This window comes from Caretta caretta, chromosome 7 (assembly GCF_965140235.1).
Source record: "Caretta caretta isolate rCarCar2 chromosome 7, rCarCar1.hap1, whole genome shotgun sequence".
Classification (NCBI taxonomy): domain Eukaryota; kingdom Metazoa; phylum Chordata; order Testudines; family Cheloniidae; genus Caretta; species Caretta caretta.
Genome location: NC_134212.1, coordinates 10,500,712 through 10,518,461, shown reverse-complemented (window position 1 = coordinate 10,518,461; position 17,750 = coordinate 10,500,712). Strand labels below are relative to the sequence as shown.

At 39.0% G+C, this 17,750-nt stretch overlaps 1 protein-coding gene across 15 annotated transcripts in view; it reads left to right on the top strand.

Moving 5' to 3' along the window:
• The window catches only part of FOXP1 (forkhead box P1), a 499,850-nt gene that overhangs the window by 196,676 nt on the left and 285,424 nt on the right, over positions 1 to 17,750 (top strand). For 10 of the 15 annotated variants that reach the window (XM_075130242.1, XM_075130253.1, XM_048859184.2 and 7 more), the window contains one exon: positions 14,207 to 14,272. The gene's annotated coding sequence lies outside the window, so the exon portion shown is untranslated. Of the gene's footprint in view, positions 1 to 7,235; positions 7,343 to 14,206; positions 14,273 to 17,750 lie in introns of those variants that run through there. The other 5 variants (XM_075130240.1, XM_075130235.1, XM_075130237.1 and 2 more) reach the window with 3 other exon arrangements.

Sequence of the window (17,750 nt, the reverse complement as noted above, 5' to 3'; positions counted from 1 at the left end):
GCCAATTTATTTTAAAAAATTTAATATTCTTAGTCACAGGTATTGTCTTTGATCCATGCACAGAACCTTTGTCTGTGCCAATGGGAGTTCTGTCTGTGGATGGAAGGCAGTATATGCTGCTCAGTTTGTAAGCTGTGCAAATGTACAAGAATGTACATTTTCCTAGCTTGTGGTCCAAGTTACTTGAAGAGCCTGACATGAGTTATAAATGCTGTGTTTAAAGTAAAACTTCATTATGTTTCGGTGGTTTCGAAAAATGCGCAGGAATTGAATTTAAAGCGTTATTTCAAGGTATTATGATGTTTTAGTTAGACTTCGTATTCCTCTAATTTAATCTTTGCATACATTATTATTGTATTTTGGCATGGGCAGCATGTAGTTCTCAGTCATTTTGCGTTACAGGCTTAGGTTTCCTTGGGAAGAGAAAAGAGACCAGGCCATATTCTTCTCTGCTACACAGTGCTGTACGTAAAATGGCAGTTACTCTGCATTTGCAGCAAGTATCAATTAGGGTAGAATTGTCCCACAGGGTTTAATTGTTTTAGAATTGTTCGTCAGATGTGACTGGCCCTCAGGAAGGAGCTGTTGTGTCTGCAGACATCCTTGTGCACCCACTAAGCACTACCTCTTTCCTTAATCATAGCAAACGCCTGTGTAGAATGTGGGAATGGTTTAGCAGTTGGATCCAAACCTGGTTCATATAAAGGGGGTTTATTTCTGTTTGGAAAATATGAGCCCATTTTTACATAGACCAGGTGTGGATTAAGTTCACTGAGCCATTCACCCAGCCCTAGGTTTGTGGAAGACTGTTATTAATTCTTACAAAGAAGTTGTACAGTCAAGTCAGAGACATCTCGTATTAAAATCAAACTGAAAAGGATTTTAAAAAAAATTAAGCGTTCATGATCCCAGATTGATAGCCCGAATATAGGTACAGGCTTAACCAATAAAAATATATTTATTTCCAAAGAAAATAATCCCATTTGCCTCCGTACCAAGGTCATGAGTGCTTAGGGTTTGTGTTTCTCCTCCACTGAACAATGACTGCTCTTATACCTAAGCAGCTGGATTTCTTGTTCTGTGTTAGGTGTCAGTGGTGTCATCAACAGTTGCACATGAAATCAGAAACCAAAACCTCTGTCTTGGCAGGTGAAAAGCTTTTTGCTTCACCTTTAAAAGGAGGACAAAACAGTCCGTGCAGCTCCACAGCAGCCTAACCGCTTTGCAACACAGAGCTAGAGAGACGCCTCTGAAACAGCCAGCTCAACTGTATGTGGAGCATGCCAGGGAGCCAGATGCTGCCACTGGAAGAATATCTTTAATAGTTAGTCATCTGGCTCCAGCTGTGCTAACCTAGGCCTGGTAGGCAGCCATGTGTTTGTGCCGGCCAACTGATGGCCAGACACTAGAGCAGACTTAAGCAATTAGTGCAGTCCCCCATCCGGTGGCTGGATTCGCTGTGTGTGTCCTGCAGATAACCACACTTGTTACTCAAACCAGAGACTTCTTGTGGTCTATGGGCATCAGCTATACTAGATTAATTTAGAGGGAGCCTCCCTCTGGCTGAGTCTTTGAGAGCTGTGCTAAGCTTATTTCAGTCAGTAGTCACTCTCTGAAAATTGAAAACTATGGATAGGAAGTCTATTGCTATAGGGTCAAATGTTGCCTCTGTTGTATATGCTCCATACGGCATTTTGCCTGAGTCAGGACTGTCAGGAAGCAGAGAAGTGGTGTATTCTTGGTGGTGGTGGTTGTTTTTTTTCCCTCAGAAAGCACATTTTATTTGGTTTAGAGCAGCATTTTTAACAGAGAACAGAATTTTGACTTGGATATGTCATTATAGAAAGATAGTCAATTAAAAATAAGAGCTTTGAGTCAGCACCTCAATACTGCGGTGACTGGTGTTCTGTAAATATCTTTGAAGTATTGTTTTTGGTACCATTTTTATGTCAAGCTTTCACAGTATGAATCATTATGGTTACACTGGTGATTTTTCCCTAAAGAACACAATAAACCCCAAACAAAAGTGAACTGTTCTTTCAGTTAAACACGTAGGGCCCAAAACCTACCTTCGGATAAGGGGGGCATGCTTAAACAGCATAAATGATGCCGTGCAGCAACCGTGCCTCTGAAATGCAGTGTGTACTGATTCTACCTCCACCCATGTCCTCTTCTTAGTAGACCTGAGCCTGAGAGACACTGAATTCCTCTTGTAAATTGCTGAATGCCTTCGTCTCCCATGCTCCTCAGTGAGGGTGCTAGAAGCCTCTCAGGGGTCCTGTTTAGGAGAGATGGCTGTTGCTTGTATTCATGACAGGGCTTGTTTGGGCACCAAAGCACTTGTTCCAGCTATCAAACTTTTGCATGCTGCTATCCCTCTTCCCTGGTAGATTCAGGAGATACTGAATATACAATTGAAACCACACCAGCCAGGCTAAAACCATTCTTTTACTGAAGTGGATTTTAGCTGGGCATGTTGTGTTGTGTGCAGAAAGATCAGTGCTTTGTGAGGATGGACAGAGGAGGCTGGCAAATGGGAGTGTGTGAGCGACTGTGTGTTGCGAGGGGGCCATGTTTGCGAGAACATACAACCTTTTCCTATATTGTGGCAAGTTGTGTAAGAGGAGGCTTCGTAATACATGATATGAATGTCACCGGTGAAAGAGTGCAGCATGTTGGTGGCCTGTACCAGATGTGTGGGACAGGATAATAAGCATAACATAGGGAGAGTACAGTCAGAGAGGAATCCTCCTTTATGAGCTTGTGGTGCTATACATTTTTTACCTTTACTGTCATGAGAGGATAACTTTACCCAGTGCTGTGCACATGCTCTAGTGCTGCCTTCTGGGATCCATCCTATCTAGTAAGTAATGTAAGATGTGCCTTTGCCCGCCCATCAGGAGGGGAAAACCTTGTACTGTGATGTTCCGATCTTCTCGCCTCATGACCCTACAGGTAAATATTAAATTTTGCAGTGGCATACAGCAGTTCCTCGATTGTGGGCAGTTTAAAATAATTGGTGCAAATATTTGAAATCCTAAATGGAAAAATGTGAATAATATTTAGTTTCCTTTCCCCACATTTCTTCTCTCACATCCCATTTGGAGAGACAATCCAGAATCCAATCCAAAATCAGATCCAACATACCCATATTTCTTGAGCAGGTGATTTTGTTGGGCACAACCTTCTTCACCCTCTCAATTTTCACTCTGTGACACAAAACAAGAGAAGCGGTGAGATTGAAATTTTGACCAGTACGTTATCCAGATACCTGACACAGTGTGTTGATATGAGAGTGCCTTTACCACAAGGACTTTCTTGGTGGTTTTGCAGCTCCCAATAAGTAGAAAAAGCAGAACTAATAATGTGAGATGCTAAATTTTTTTTTCTTTAGGAAATTGATTAAATGCAAAAATGTACTGTAGACATATTTAAATACTATTTTAAAATGTGATGGGCAGGAAGCATAAGTGATGCCATTTGGTTTTGTGGCATCAGTGTGGGCTGGTTAAGGAGGTGGGGATAAACTTTGGGGATTATTGATATAGCATGAGAAGAGCCAGATGGTTGTATTACACATCTTTTGTGTACTTGTTTGCTTCTTAAAGCAGTTGCAGAATTTTGCCTTGGGCAAAATTTTCTCTGTGCTTGTGTGTTCCCCTCTGAATTTACTTTTGACAAAGTGCATTGCAAAGATGCAGGAATACTGTGCTTTTTCACTTCCTTTCCCTCCTTTAAGTTTGTTGAGTCAACAGAATTGTGCTTAAAAGTAGTTTTTGACTTCTGAAATAAGTTAGTATTTAGGGCAGGTTTTGTGTGTGTGTTCTGCACCAACCGCCCGTTAGAATATTGCTTTTAAGAAGTGTCATTTTTTAAATTTTCCTTGTGTGTTTTGGAGAATGAACTGCAAAAATGGCAAACTAATTTTTTTTAATGTACTAGTTATGTAGTGTTCTTGCAATAAAGAAATGTTGTCTTAAAGATTAATGAGCTAATGTTTCCATTACTTATTTTAGGTTTTGAAATTGTGGTGTACCTGATTCATGTTATCAAAAACACTTACTTTGTGGTATTCAGGTTGAGTGGGAGATGGTTATGATAGGTAGGTGGTTCTTAACTGGATGTTTATGTGACATTTGTTGGAACTGCTTATCACCGGAACCACCAGAATTTACATATATTTGTTATTTCCCTTTGAAAGCAAATTATGCTTTATTTCCCATAAAAGATGAGTTGTTTTAAGAGTTTTCTTAAGTAAGATTTACAATGTAGAGGCCTGATGCTTCTGTCACACCGGTTATATGCCAGTGCAACTCCATTGACTTGGTTGGGTTTATTCCTGATTTACTTCACTGTAGGTATGTAGGCAAAGAATCAGGTCCCTATATTTTTATCAGTTACATTGGAAACTATCAAAATAATTGTAAATATGCTTAATCTCTTCTTTTCTGTGAGTGAGGAGCACACTGGTAGAAGTCCACCGTATTCACGTGAGTAGTACCTGTGTTTTTTAGGAGATTGTGTACAGCAAAAAATAAAAATGACTCCCGAGTGGTGGGCCCAATCCTGCACTAGTCTACTCAGGCAGAAGTCCCATTGAATTCCTTCCCGGCCTGGAAACTATGGGATCAGGCCCTTTATTTGGAACCAAGAGTATTTGATGTGAAAACAAGAAATGTACAATTCTAACCGTATTGAAATTTCTGTCTGTTTTTAGTCACAAGTCTGAAGTGACTACTTCTAATAATGATGCCATTGTACTCATCCTATCTGATCAGTTCTTGAAATGTTTTAGTAAGTCTATCTTACAACATTATAAGAAGATAATCAGCTGCCTTAGAAGGTCCCCATCTGGAGTATAGAGTTCTTTTACTGAAAGATGTTTTGCCTTTTTGAGATAGCTCTCGCATTTCATCATCTGTTGTGCAGAGATGAAGTGCATATGAAAAGTCAGTGACTCTGAATCCATCTGTTGTTATTATTTTCCACTGATAATTGGCTTGAACAATGAAATGTCTGTGTCTGTAGCCTTTGAAACTGTACACCCTGTTTATTTTCTGGAGGTCTTACTCCATTCTCTCCACCCCACACTTTTTTTTTTTTTTTTGGGCTTCATTTTCTCTCAAGCTTATAGTTAGTGGAGCTTGCATGAAGATGACATCTTTGACTCTGGGCATCAGTATGTGTCACTCAGCATCTAAAGCTTGCCTACATATTTTTGTCAGAGTCCTATGTCTTTTCTGTTTGCTTCAGTATAGAGCAGTCTTACAGCAGGAAGACTGGCAGATCCAGAATGTATAGACACCTTACCTGAAATGTGGTATTTATTTCACTTTTCTTATTAAAATATTAATTTAGAGTCCAGTATCTAATACTTATGAAATTAGATACTACCTATAATTGTATAATATATTCAGTTGCATCTAGTTTTGCACGATACAGAGCATTAATATTGGATTCCACTAACAGCAGTTCCATTAGCCTGCTCAACCAGTATGAGATATATATGAGCAGGGAGGCATAACTACCAGCCAGAACTGCCAAAACAGTCATTAGAAGCTCCATTGGGATGGACAAAGGCTTTTACACAGTGATATACTGATTAAATTTTGTTCTATGGTTTATTTGCATCAAGGTTAGATCACTATCGTCTATGTGAACCGTATTACCTAACACCTTATTTGGAAGGTCATTTCAATGCAATAATAGTGAATAAATATAGGGGTTCTAAAATTTCTTGTGGGATCCCTTCATGGAGGATTTTTTATCCTGTTAGGTTTTACTGGCTCATGATAGCAATTTTATTTTTCTTTTTGCTCTGATTGTAATTTATGCAAGGGAAAGTAAAAACTGTCTCTTCCCTCCTCCCCTCATGCTACAGGAGTGCAAGGAAGGGTAATAAAATAGGTTAGTCAAATGAAAAGTGCTTGTTCCTCACTAGAATCATTAGTGGAATCCAATATCGTACCAAATCAGCTGTGCTGCATGCTTTGGAATCCAAGCGAATATATGGTGCCTCTTTTTAAGCCCAAATCCTCTTTTTTTGTGTGTGTAAGTGATCTTTCAGAATGCAATTTAGGTACGGAACATAGGGCAGTAGTGTACAGTACATATCACACTGTAGGCTGTAGCATTAGAAAAGAAGGCAGGGGAGTATAATCTTATTTATGTTTCAGTAGCAATCGTTTAATACTGCAAGTTATTAAAAATAATTAAATTACTAAAGCCAACATGTAGCTAGGACTTACAATAAAAGGTCAATGTGATTTGACTCCTTAAATTAAGAAGGGACACTAGTGAATTACAATTGCTTAAAATTTTTGCTTTCTGATTCTGTTCTTGGGGTGTAAGGATGAATGCGACTAGAACATATTTATTTTCTCTGGAAACGAGAATACATTGTGGCATTATGTTATGTATATTTAATTGCAATAATAAATGCTTAGGGGTGTTTGGTGGGAAACATGGTCTTTGGTAATTGTAGTTGTTTTTGGAAGTAAATATATTTTTGAGATACTTTTATGAGGACTATTTTAGAAATGACATTTTTAAAAAAATCTTCAGAAATTTCTTCCTTTCCCCCACATAACCAGTAAAATAGGAATGTATTAAACTTACAATAATTAAAACTATACTTTGTATGTGAAATGTGTTTTTATGTACAAAAAAGAAAATAGAGGGACAGCACAAATCGTAGAAATTCAGATTTTATATTCTAACTCAACAGTGACGGTTCTCTGTTAAGTCCCCTTTTAGGAAATGAATGGACCTGAATTCTAATGAATTTTTATTAGGAGTGAAAATGAATTTTCAGGTGGTGGTTTGGTCTGTTTCTGGTTTGGTGGGGTATGTGGTAAAGCCAATGTATGGCTGACAAATGATTTATTTATTTTATTTAATTTTATTTTGCCAGAACAGTTCCCAGATTAGAAATTAATATGATTCATATTGATTATTGCTGTTACTATTTAGTATTGTGTGAGCACAGACTTCAGCTGTGTGCTTTTTTAGCTACTATCCCCTTAAACAGGCTGTGTAGCTTGTCAGAGATCAGGACAGGTAGAATGCACAGCAGGCGTCTGATTTGAGCCAGTTACTCATTTGCTGAGTGTTTGTGTTTATGCAAAGGGGCCTCTTCCTGCATATTTAATCTAGAGTAAGGCAGTGGCTTTTGTTGTGTTTAGACCACATACCTTCAGTCCTGCTTCCTTACACTGCAGCCAGTATTGAAGCACAGAAAGCCTGGATAGTTAAAGTGCTTTCGTGTTTTCAAACTCACAACTTTCTGCAGTTGGTTGGGAATTATTGTACAGCTCAAAGCCTTGCTCCTCCTCATTAATGGGTAAGTTTGTATTTCATTAAAATATGTTACTTTTGTTTCTCTTCCCCTTTATGAATGCACAAAATGCTTGATATTATTTATTGTCCAGTCCTCCTTAAAGCAGTCCTGGTCAGCTGAGGTAGTGAATTAGATCAAGAATACAGGTGCTTCTGGAGTATACCTTTGAGCTTAGAGCTAAATACTGTATTGCAATAGACAGGTTATTTTGAAGGGGGGGAGCAGGGGAAATGAGTTCAGCTTTATTCTTTGTACTAACGAATCCTGTTTTGTAACTATCCTGAAGATAATGCTTCCATTGTTTGCCGAAAGCTTTCAAACAATGTGCAACACAGAACTGTAAAAGCAGCAAGAAACTCTTGTCTTTATTGTCTCCCAAGCAAGGGTCCTCACCAGAATGTCTGTGCTGTAATAGGAAGGTTTTTCTTTGTGGAAATTGAATAGTCTCTTCATTGATATTAATAGCACACTAGAGATGTTAGCCATGATGCAGAGTACCAGGACTATAGAGTAGGGAACCTGATATTGCGGGGGGAAAAAATGACAGTCCTATTGCTGCTCAGTGTGGGAGACATCCCTCCATGAGAACAGAGTTTGCATAATGGCACTCTAGGTTAACTGTTTACTATAGGCATTTTAATCTCCAGCTCTTTTAATATAGATGTAATTACTGTCACTTGTTCTCGTACTTATTAACTCTACAGCTCAGTTTCTGAGTCAGTCTGAACAAATTACTTTTAAAAATGACTTTCTAGCAAATCCGTGCAGTGTGCTTGTACAGTACATTCTACTGTATATACAGTGCATGCTTTAATAGTAATAGAAATTCAGCTTCCTTTTCAGAGTCAAATGAGAGAGAATTTATACCAAAAACACAGAAAAAAATGACAAAGGGCACATCTTCAAAGCAGAGTGTTGTAATACATAGAGTATTTGGAGAAATGTGGAAAATGTGTATCAAGGCCAGTAGCAGTTTTGGTTACCAATTAACTATTTCCTTCATTTGAGTAACTCGTCTCAAACAGAAGAGTGTGCTGTTCCACCACATGTTGGAAAGTGTGAGCATCTGAATAAAATTTCATCAATCTTATTAAAATATGTAGGGACTTTGGTCTTCTTGCGTGCAAATCAGCCTATAGACTCCTAAGCATTTGTTAACAATAAGACTGGTGAGGGTTTTCAATAACAAAATTACAAATACCATATCTAATTGTCAGTATATTACTTTTATACTCTGGTTTAAAAAAAAAACAAAACTTTTTATGAGGAAAAGTACCTCAGTCAAAGCACCTTGTGTGATTAGCGCTATTGTATTCTTAAATTTTGATTGATAGAGATAATAGTTTTCACTTAAAAATACAGACAGGTACTTTAACTTTCCATGACAATAGCTATTTGCATTTCTTTTATCTTTTTGTTTAACATTTGTGGGGGTTGGGATGGATTTGATTATTAACTCTTATTGCACACTAAGGTAAATGCTAAAACAAAGCTTTTGTTAAAGCTTCAAAGGTAAAACAGCAAATATTGTTTTTAGGCTTCAATATTTAAAGGCTGTTAAAGGATACCTCAAAAATATTTTCACATGACCATGACCAAGGATATCACTTTGTTATAAGGTAAGAGAGAGTAGCTTTTTTCCCCTGTAAAGATGGGCAGGCTTCTGCATTGCTGGTTTTTTGGCAGGCTGAAGACTTTTTCGTATGAGAGAGAGAGAGAGAGGCAGGGAGGGAGAACAGTTTAGACTAGTGCTATCTGTCTCACATGAAAAGAGATTCAAAATTTAAGTTCACAAGAATCTGAAAGATACTAGCACAGACGGTTCAAAAGAATGGGCACTGTGAAGAGTAAAATATCATGCAATGGAGCATTTGTCAAATGGGGATATGTATATTATGTTTGAAGCCAAGAAAGCTAGAAGGTTAGTTTCTGTTAAACCAAAAATGAGTAAATAAAATAATAGCACACAAGTCGCAAAAGGAGTGCACTACGCACTAGTGGGTTGTGGAAGTGTGTTCAGAATTCCCTAAATGTGTAGTTTTGAAAGGTAGACTTCACAGTTGTGGGTACTGAAAGTAACACTTTTTTTCGTCTTTAAATGGTGCCAGAGTAACACTGTAAGATACAGATTCAGTGGCTGCTCCACAGTGGTTGGGGAGGAATCTTTCATATTACTACTTCAGTTATATGTGAGGTCAAGTTTCAAGATGAGAATTATAACACAGCCTCAAAATGGTTAAGACTGGCATTAACTAATGTATGGAAAGTCATTTTAAGAAACCGTGAAGACGTTGCAAGGCTAAAATGCACTGTAAGATTTGATTATTTTGCTTTCTTAACGTTCTGTAAGATGTTCTCTTATCATTTGATTGGACATTTGACAGGTTTGATACTTTCTGGGAACATGTTATGGTCTTTAAGTCAGAAGAATCCAACAAGGGCTAGTAGCTCTCTTTTATGCTAAGTAATTTATATGAGTCAAATAACCAGTTTATCAGTGAAAGATGCTAGACTTATAACCATAGTTCAAATTTTGTACTGTAAGCAATGTGTACTTAACTTGCCTGTTAGCTGTACTTGTATATGATAGTTGATAAAAAAAAAAATTTAAATGAACTGCGATTAGGGATGTTGGCCAAAACTGAGTGTTTCTTTTCCAGCATTGTGATAGAAATGAAATTTAATAATAATATTTTAAATGGAGGAGATTTTCAGGGCTTAGCTTTATCCTCATGATATTTATTTTATTTCAACTTAGAATAAATAAAAAGTGCCCGTATGTGGGCTTTGAGCAGCCAGCAAATTCTTAAAAATCAAAGTGCAATACGAGCAGCTCACTTCTTCCACCAACCATCAGCACATCAGCAAATACAAACACTATACATTTGCCTGTGGCACAATCCATCTACCCTTCATCAAAGACCAGGTGAAATAAACACACCCTGCCTTACACCTTTGGCTTTCCATCTACATTTCACTTTCCAAATAGGTAATAATGACACTTGGGTCAGAATATGGCGCCTACAGTATCTCATGACAGTCAATATATATCGCACAATAAAAAAATCATAATCCTGATAACTATTGTGGAAGCACTTCTATATGGTAGTCTTTAAGTTATTCAGTTTTTAAAATTTTTTAGGTTCTCAAACTTCAACTCTGGTTCTGATGAAGGCCTATGAGCACCTCTCTACTAGTCATTGTTTAGCAGAATCATTATGCACATCTGATTCTCTAAATTAAAAAGAAAGTTGAACTATAAACAAAATAGCAGATAAAAGTACATTAATTCATTTTTGGCTTCTTTGCAGCCCTTACTTTTTTTCGAACTAAGCTCCCCCACACACTCCAAAACAAAATAAAATCACAAAGATAATATATAATGAAAGCAAATGTCAGCCTGGTTGTCTAGACTTAACTATAACTTGGTTAGATTTGAAGGAAAAAATAGTCTGTTATTCCATTATTGGATCTCACAATTTAAAAAAAAAATAAAAAATTCTAATTGTGATTCTGAGGTTTTTATATTTCGGGGCTTCTAGGAAGCCTTGCAGTAAACAATTAAAACAGAAATGTTCAGTTAATATATTCAGGTGTGAAACTAAAGTTGTCACTAACAAAAATCAGTCCATCAATAAATACTAAATCAAATTTCTGAAACTGTCTAAAAAAAAAAAAAAAAGAGAGAGAGAGTCTGCTTTCTAGGTATTGAAATGGAGTTTTTCCCCAGAGGTTTTGGTTTCTAATCATATTTATCCCTTGTAGGCTCTTCAAGGCAGGGATGTTGGCCCCAATCCTGCAAACACTTGTGCCCGTGAGCAACATTCTGCAAGTGAGAAGTCTCATTGAGATACTACTCACCTTTGTAAAGTTACTCAAGGGAGCCAGTGTGTGTGGGAGGTGGGCCTGTGTTCATCACACTTTGGCTTCTGTAAAATGCCACACATGCTCTAGTACTATACGATACTACTGTTTAATTAGTATAATCTTCCTCCCCAGGTCCCCCGATTTCATTGTCTGATTTATATTATTGATTGAATATAGCTTTACAATCATCACTCACAGTTAGGGCCCCATCCTACAGCACTCACACAACTCGCTCTTTCGGATACGATTTGTCCCCCTGAAGAAACTACCCGCGGGAGTAAAGGTTGTAGGATCAAGCTACTTGGGCGCCATCCTACTGTGAGCTCAATGGCAAAGCTTATTGTGTCTTCAGTGAGAGCAGACTCAGGGCCAGTGTGACTAGTCAGGACCTGATCCAAGTCCCACTGAAATCAATGAAAGGCTTTCCACTGACGTCAGTATGCATTGGATCAGGCTCTTAATCCATTTAGAATCATTGCCAGCACTGTCATTTAAAAAAAAAAATGCAGTCTGCTCCCCCAAACAGTCCTGCTTTAACAAATTACAGTAAAAATGTCTTTTAGCCAAAGATCTCCAAGTGCATTGCAAAGATAGGCATTTCCTACATTATCCCCACCCCACCGTTGGATAAACTTGAGATGCAGAGTGGTTAAAGCCAAACATTTCAATCATGTCTACTAAAATCCCAATCCTGCAAATACTTACACTTGTTAGTAACTTTACTCATGTCTGCAGTGCCATTTAAAGTCAATGAGACTACCTGCATACATAAAGTTACTCACATGTATAAATGTTTGCAGGATAGGGGCCATCATTTACATGTCAAAGTTTTGGGGTTCTCAGGCAGCTCAGACTTGTGTTTTTTGGAAAATGTTGACCTAAGCCCAAGATCACATACCCAGTCAGTGAGTGATTCCCTAATAGAACTGAAATAATCATCTTTGATTCCAGCCCTGTGTTCAAGTTGCTAAACCATGCTTGCCTCCCTTGAGCAAACACTAGTTTGGGGTTGTTTGGGTTTTTTTGTAGCATGTGTACTGAATATGCTCCACAGGTGTTTAGAAAAATGGGCAAATGTTATATGGGATTTGAGACATTACCAAGAGACAACTTTATTTGAAGTAGTCATTTTCAGGTATTTTGTTTTTTTTTTTAATTCAATTTTAAAATGGTCTACTTGTATCCTGCCAATCTATTCTGTGTTGCAAAGTGCAGTACCACAGGTTTGCCTGAAACATCCAGAAAATAGATACAACAGAACTGATAAACATGAAAATAGATTTAAAGGACCTGATCAAGATCATATTTCCACCAAAGTGGAGTAAAAACCTTTATTGCCGTGACTCTAACAGTAAATAGTATGTCAGAGTTCATGTATTTTACTTGCAAGGTTTTGATGTTTGAAGGTGAGACCTACCTATTGTGCTGTTAATATTGTGCCTGTCTTTTCAGGCCTCAATCAAGAAAATCTTTACTTACCCAAGTAATCCCACTGAAGCCAGTGGGACTGCTTGCAAGCGCTTATAGATCTTGGACCTTAGTCTCCAATATTTTATTATGAGAACTATGTAAAACTTCTCATTAGAGGTGTTTAAAAAAATCATCTAATTTTTGCAAATGAGCAAAAAATCAAAATACAGTACTTTCCATTTTCATCTTGATTTTAACCATTTTTGTCTTGCTAAAAATGTCATTTTTCAGAGGTGTAAAGGTGACATGTAATTGTGAAAATTGTCTGTGTTTGCAGAATAAATGGTAAATAAATGAATTTCCTTCTGAAAGGCTCCCCCACCCCACCCCTGAGTAAAATGGATGGCAAAAAGCTGCACCAGATCCTGGAAATGGCATACTCTGTCAGTTGATCAGTTTCACAAACACTCCCAAAGGACCCCACCTTTATCGTGTGAATTTTGTGAAACAAAGTTTTATGCAGCCTTATTATTTCACACACTAAAATTTCGTTGAGTTTCTGTTTCATGTTACATTGTCTATATCAGCAAATGCTTGCATATTTGTCTGCCTCTAATGAATTAACATTAGATATTACGTGTACTTCTGCACACTGTTTAGAAGATCAACATTTCAGTTAAATTATGTTATAGTTTTATTCTATTAATGCTTTTGGTCAATTGACATGGAATTAATTCTAAACACTGTTAGTAACTTGATCTAAATTAATAAACAAATGTTTTTCTTTTCTCTTCTACCATATGTTGATCCCAATTACGTGAACAGAAAGTGGCAGATTGTCATGTTTCTTAAAGGATTACATAGTGTTTTGCATAAGAGAGAGTACACAAGATGCAGCGATATAGGTTGTAACACACTTGCTGTTCTTCCTTTCTACTCTATTTTTTACTGACACCCATTTTTCTTATTAACCCTGTGCACTTGGTGTAAAAAGAGGACCTGAACACCCCAAATACCAGTAAACTACTTTCTGAATTAAGCATGACAGATGCATCTCCTCCAGGACTGTATCTTTTGGAAAGGGGGCGGGGGGAGGACGACAGAGAGAACATAAATAGAATTACAGGGGTTACACACACACACACACACACACACACACACACACACAAATTAACTAAGCAGAGACCTATTCAAGCAAGTCTGCGTTCTGAAACAAAGGACGTGAGTCATATATTATTCAAAGTGAAACTAAATTGATAGACATCAAGATTAAGAAAGTTTATGGTAGAGAACAAAGGTGTCTCATCTTCAGGGATTTTTTTCCTCTGCCCCCCTTCCCTCCCCCCAAACACCACATTGTTCTTGTTGAACCGAAGAGCCTCACACTGGCTGGTACTGATAAGCAGCAGTCCTGTGACTTTATTGTTTTTATTAACTCTCTCTGAAAGTCATTCACCATTAAACACAATTGAATTCATTTGTTGTTTTATTTATGTTTGTACTTGCTAATGTGGTAACAATGAAAATGCTTCAGATGTTGTCGCTAGCACTGATCTGCCAATGACATTGTGGTATCCTCTTTGTCTCCAGGGTAAGAAGAGTGACCTTTTTGGGTGGCTGGAACTGAAGATTGCTTTGCAGAAGCAACTAAAGTAGGTAAATACAAATACCATTTTGCACTTAGTTTGTATAGACTGACCTGCCTATATATGGGCCCAATCCTGCAAAACCCATGCATATTTCTTACTTGCGGAAGTAGCCCCTGGATTTAAATGGGAATGCTTGCGTGAGTAAGGACTGTAGGATTGGGCTCTAACACACTTTTCTAACCATATTCTGCCCTAACTTAAACCGTGTTCATCTCCCAACTAAACCAATGAGTTAGACCCTCTGTTGAAACTTAGGGAAAGAAGCACAAAGGTGGCCCTTTTGGCTCACGTCCAGCTGCCTCTGGGGCCATTTGGCCACCAATCTTGTCCTCAGTCTAAATGAGAGCAGTCTTCTCTAATTTATGTTGGCTGTCTATTATCCAACTGGCTCTCCCTGCAGCTGGGGATCATGTCATACCCTCTCTCTCAAAGATGCCCCACTCCTTCCGCACTGAGTGGTGTCAGAGATGCTACTGTCTCCTAGCCAGCTGAAGACTCCATTTATATAAGATGAATCCCAAGGGATGGTCAAATTGGCATTATGGCTGCTTTGATTTGGGCTAACACAGCAGCGTAAGAGCAGAATTTGGCTCTTAATCTAGTTACTACTACTTATCCTTGTAACAGTTAAAATGCATGCTTTTTGGTCTTTTGGGGCATATCTAAAAGAAAACAAAACAAATCAGCTCCCTGAAAGCGTTCTTTCTTTAAAAAAAATATGAAAATCCTTCACTTCTACCTTAACTCCTTGCCTTTCTTTTTGTTGACTTTTGTAAGTTTAAAGTTAGAAAGGAATATTAACATCACAAAAGTAGTGATTCATAAAATTAACTTGCAGAAGACAGGAGTAACGCATGTCAGTGTTTGGTATTGAAGTGGTGTCATCTGACTGAGGTTCATATGGCTGCTTTATAATCACCTTCTTTCAGAAATTAATAGTCGGTTAAGCACCATAGCAACAAGCGACACTGATGTAACCGTTAAGCAGTGGCTGCCGTTCACTGTGATGTCAGTGCTGTTCTCTTGACCTTCTTTGAATATAAAATGATGATTTCATTTTAAATTTAGAATTTTACAGAATGATTAAATATATCAAAGAATTAGAGCTATTTTTATTTATTTATTTTTAAAAAAGACATGTTAAGGAAAAAAATCTCAACGCATTCTCTTCTGTTTCAACTTAAAATAGATTTATGGATAATGGGTTCTTTAGCTCTTTGTTGCCAAAAAAAAAAAAATCTATTCAGACAGGATGAAATTCATGGAGTTCAAGTGAATATTGCAATCTATGGCTGTTCCTGTGGTTTATGTCAGCAACACGGTATGCCTTTCCTTGGAATGTGGATATTATTATTGTTTGCTTAAGGGGTGCCTCGGATGTCTTAGGTATTTTTCAGACATTCGAGAAGGGACAGACCCTGCCCTGATAAGATCACAGTCCAAGGCATATAGCTGTTTTGTTTCTCCTTTTGGTTTGATTTAAATTGGCCTGATGCATAACGAAAAACTTTGCACACTGGGATACATCAGACCCTCTCATGCTTTACCGTATGCTTGTAAAGAAGAGCTTAATGCTGCAATATGTGGACATCCTATTACATGATATACGTGAGTTTAGGAATACTATTTGCAGTACAAAACAATGTTTTAAACTAACGTGAAGTTTCTGACCTACATCTCTGCAAAAGCAAGGATACTTTGTGTTACGGTAGCTATGATACAACACATGCTTGGGCTTGTCCTCTTGCATGCATCATGTAATACTGAGTAGCTTCGATGAGTCAGAATCGTAATGTATAAGGCCAGAAGGGACCATTAGATGATCTAGTCTGACCTCCTGTATATCACAGATGATTACATTTAATCCAGTTCCCCCAGGTATTAAGCCCAGTAACTTGTGTTTTGACTAAAGCGCAGCTTGTTACACATCTTCCAGAAAAGCATCTAGACTTGATTTGAAGACATCTTGGAGAATCTACCACTTCTTCGAGTGCTTGCTCATGTCTGTTCCACATTAGGTGTGTGTGCTCGCCACATGCACCAGTGCCGGAAGTTTTTCCCTCAGCAGTATCCGTAGGGGAGTGGCTCTGGTGTCCTCTGGAGTGGCCCCCACATGGGCCGACTCCCCCCACCCTCAGTTCCTTCTTGCTGCCAGTGACGGTGCACGGACCGTTCGCTGCTCTTACTAGCATTGCTTAGGCTTCGTTTGTACGAACTAAAGTTCTTGTAAAGTTAGTGTACATAGTTAGTAGTTGAGTTAGTTAGCCTTTAGCAGTAGTTTAGAGTTTTGTTAGTCCCATCGGGGACTTAGCTAGGGGACGAGGCATGCCCTGGTCCCCAGGCTTTAAGCCCTCCGATTACTGTAAATGGCCCATGCCAGTGAGCGATCCACATAGTAGCTGTCTCAGGTGCCTTGGTGAAGGGCACATAAGTGATAAGTGTCAAATTTGCAAGTCCTTTGAACCTAGGACTAAGAGCTTGAGTTCAGACTCCAAGCGCTCCTGATGGAGTCAGCACTCGCTCTGGTCCCAGAGCAAAGGTCCAACTCGGCACCCAGCACCACTGCATCAGTGTGTAGTGCCACACGCCGACAAGCCAGCACTGATCCCCATCCATGGCCCTGGCCAAGAAGTCGAAAGCCGGTGGAGGATGGTCTCCTACTCCCCGCAAGGGGAAGGACAGGGCTGGGGGTGAGCTAAGACCTGCGCTGGGCAGCTCATCTCCCCTGTCAGGAAGTTGGGCTTCAGCTCATGTCGAATGATGCAACCCACCCTGTTCCTTGCCTGGAAGCCTGAATACAGAGGTGAGCCTTCATCAGCTTCAGGGACCCTTCTGTTCTCGAACAGGAGGTTCAGGGGCTCTTACAGCTGGAGAGGGTGGAGGAGGTCCCGCCTCCTTACCGGAACAAAGGTTTCTGTTCTTGGTATTTTCTGATCCCAAAAGCCAAGGATGGGCTGCGTCCCATCCTGGACCTTTTAGACCTCAATAGCTACCTAAGGAAGCTAAAGTTTCTCATGGTCTCTCTGGCCTCCATTATCCCCTCCCTGGATCCGGGAGACTGGTATTCTGTCCTCTACCTGAAAGACGCATACTTTCACATAGAGATCTTCCCAGGACACAGACGCTTTCTCCGTTTTACGGTTAGTTCGTCCCACTACCAGTTTGCAGTCTTTCAGTTTGGCCTGGCTACAGCACCAAGGGTATTTACCAAGTGCATGGAGGTAGTTACAGCCTACCTCAGGCGTCAGGGTATCCAGATTTACCCCTCCCTTGACAATTGGCTGGTCAAAGGCAACTACAAGGCTCAGGTCCAACACAACATTCCTGTACTACAAGCCATGTGCTGCTCCTTGGGACTACTGGTCAACCACAAAAAGTCCATGTTAGTTCCAGTTCAAAGGATAGAATTCATTGGGGCCATGCTCGACTCGACCCGGGCGAGAGCGTTCCTACCATTGGTCAGGTTTCAGGCCCTGATACACCTT